Consider the following 3,341-nt stretch of genomic DNA (forward strand, 5'->3'; position numbering starts at 1 on the left):
TAAAGACTAGACACAATTACAAGGTACAGTGAAAATCTGTTGCAAAAATTTCTCAGGTAAGAATGTACCACATACCGCTTGAACTAAGAAAACTACCCCTACAACACAGGATGATTTTATTTTTATGTAGGACCTAGAACACTTAAGCTGCCAATTAGGTACTGAATGGCAAAGCAACATCCCCAGTTTATGCCATGAATTCATAGGAAATAGATTCCAACAACTCAGGCTCCTTCCCTTTGGTCCTCACAAAGTGAGCTTCTCTGGGAGGGGCAGGCTGGTGCTTCAGTTCAACCCAGATACCTTTCTCTTTGGCTTCCTTCTTTTTCTGATCATTTTCCTTGACACATTTCAGGAAGCTATCATAACTTTTTGAGTGTTTAATATGCTCAATATGCACATTAATCCTCTTGGCAAGCATCTTGCCCTTAACTTGCTTGTTTACAACAATACCAACAGCATGCTGGGTAACATTGTGGACTCTTCCCGTTTTGCCATGGTAACATTTGTGAGGCATTCCTTTTTGCACAGTACCCACTCCCTTGATGTCTATAATATCACCCTTTTTTGTATATTTGCATGAATGTGATCAAAGGAACAACCCCATGTTTTCTAAAAGGCCTGGAGAACATACACCAGGTTTTCTTCCTCTTGCCCTTTGTGTTAATCATTTTGGCAAATTACTGGAAGATGGCAGTTGCAGCTGAAAGGGCTGACTTCCTTTGTTAACTTAGTTCCTAAGTATTATTTAATGTTGAGAATTTATTGTTTTCCTAATTTCTTTCAAAGTTAGTTCATCATTGGTATACAAGAATGGTATTCATTTTTGTATGTTTATTTGTTTCCTACTACACTGCTGAATTTGGTTACCAATTTAAGAAAGATTTTTGGGGAATCTTTGTTGGTCTTCTATGTAAAGGAACATATCATCTGTAAGATATGACAATTTATTTCTTTCTTTCCAATGTATAACTCTCTTATCTTTTTCTTGCTTGATTGCTCTGGCTAGTGTTTCAGATACTGTGCAAAGCAGGAATGGTGATGGTGGACATTCTTGTTTTGTTCCAGATTGTAGAAGGAAAGCTTTTATCATCTCCCCATTTAACATGAAATTTGCCATTAGTTTTTCATGACTGGCTTTTATCAGATTGAAGTTAGGTCCTTCTATACATGTTTACTTCAGATTTTTTTTCTTTTTTACATAAATTGGTATTGGATTTTGTCAAAAGCCATCTTGAAGTGGAAAATTACATGAAGTCATCATTTCATTCATTTGATGTGTATATTGATAAAAGTACTTGGAGGAAGTTTTTTAATTAAAAAATTTTATCACATGTGACATCATTAGAAATCTTGTAAGAAGCATCATGATGAGTGTCGTGTTCCTTCTATCATTTCAAACTTTCAGATTTCTACAGATTCTGTAGGGAACAGCAGTAGGAGTGAAACATCCACATCAGACAATACATATGTTTACCAAGAGAATACCAGTTCCTCTCTAGGGACTAGATTGGTTAGTGAAATAAATCACATTCACATGTATAAGTATTGCATTATCTTGTTAATGTGAGAACCTGAAAGAGTAATTAAAATCCGACAGGTACAATAGATACTGTGAAAGGACAAGAATTTGTTCAGTGGAAAGGAAAAACTGGGATGAGGAAAAGGGCAAATGAAAAAAGGGAAAAAGATATATTTAGGCATATATGCAAGACAGTTTGGATAATTGTGCTGTTGATTTCTGCTGCTCTTTTCAAAGGAGCAGTTAATATTTAAATTTTTATTCTTATTTTTTCTTTTTTGAATTTCTTACAATATTTTTTTCTTTAAACAAATCTTTCATGTTTATATCTGGTAACCTAAACAATCAATTTGAATATAGCATCATGCAATAGAGCAACCATTGTTGAATTTCTATTACTTTGTTTAGTTAACTTTTGCACTGCTTCTAATGTGACTATTTCTATGATTATTTTGTATTCTTTTTTTAAAAAGATCAATTTTTCTTTAAGTGTCCTTTGTGTCAAGCGCCTAATTTTACCAGTCAACACTTGCTGGATCACTGTAATAGTGATCACCTATTTCAGATAGTTTTTGTGACATGTCCTATTTGTGTGTCTCTTCCCTGGGGGGAGAGCCTAGCAAGATTACTAGAAATTTTGCTGTTTTTCTAAATCAAAGACATCAGTTTGATTATGTAGAATTTGTGAATGTTAGCTAGATGAGCAAACCCAGTATCAAACTTCTGTCGAAGAATCTTTTCAAGTAAACATCTGCAAATATTTCTGCATCTTTGTACCTGCAAGTGACATATTGAAGGAGAAAATTACATGAAGTCATCATTTCATTAATTTGATGTTATTAATAAAAGTATTTAGTGTCAATTTTTTAATTAAAAAATAAAGGTGGACCCCCTAAATATTTTATTTCATCCTCTTGACAAGTTAGAAACATGAATATTACACTATTACTTTAAAAGCTTTTGAAACTGGGTGCACTTCCTCACATTTACTTTTTTTGTACCCAAGTAACACAGTATCAAATTCTGAAAGATGCAATTGATATAAAACTAACAAATCCAGGTGCTGGGGATATAGATCAGTAGAATAAGCACTTGTCTGACAACTGCAAGGTCCTGAGTTCAATCACCAGTAACACACACACACACACACACACACACACAAACACACACACACACAAAAAAAAAGAAACAAACAAAAAAAACCCTAAAATTGAAAAACTTTAAGGGCCGGCCAAATAGCTCAGCAGATTAAAGTGCTTGCAAGCAAGCACAGGGGCCAGGGGCTCAATCCCCAGGCCTTGTGTTCTGACCCTGCCCCTAGGGTGTGCTGAGACAGCAATTGAGACTGGGCATGGTAGCGTGCACCTGTAATCCCAACAGTTGGGAGACTGAAAACAGGAGAATCACTACAAGTCCAATCTAGTAGTGAGACCCTGAACACCCTGTAGAACTTTCTCTAAAATACAAAATGAAACAACAAAAAAAAAAACACTAACAAATCTGAGCCAGTTGTCAGAGTGGCAGAATAGAAACTTAAAGTGCTAAGTGAAATAGTCCACAGGAAATTTTAAAAAATATATTATGTATCATTTATATTGTTGTACGTTGCTTCATTTCTGCCTTTGTTTTTGTTTTCTTTTTTCCTTTTTAAAATAAAAAAATACAATCCAAGACAGTCCAGTAGTCCACAATAGTAGGGGGTTGTCCACAGAAGTTTTTGACTAGAGCTTTTTACAGCTCAGCATATTAATATGGCTTTACTTTATATACTTCGCTTTTATACTTTTCTGCTGGATGGTTAAGACCAAGATAAAGCAAG

At 34.8% G+C, this 3,341-nt stretch overlaps 1 pseudogene; it reads left to right on the forward strand.

Moving 5' to 3' along the window:
- The first annotated feature begins 1,276 nt into the window (after positions 1 to 1,276).
- Positions 1,277 to 2,334, forward strand: LOC101591969 (annotated as a pseudogene).
- The last annotated feature ends 1,007 nt before the right edge of the window (positions 2,335 to 3,341 follow it).

Source organism: Octodon degus, unplaced genomic scaffold (assembly GCF_000260255.1).
Source record: "Octodon degus isolate 3935 unplaced genomic scaffold, OctDeg1.0 scaffold00009, whole genome shotgun sequence".
Lineage (NCBI taxonomy): Eukaryota > Metazoa > Chordata > Mammalia > Rodentia > Octodontidae > Octodon > Octodon degus.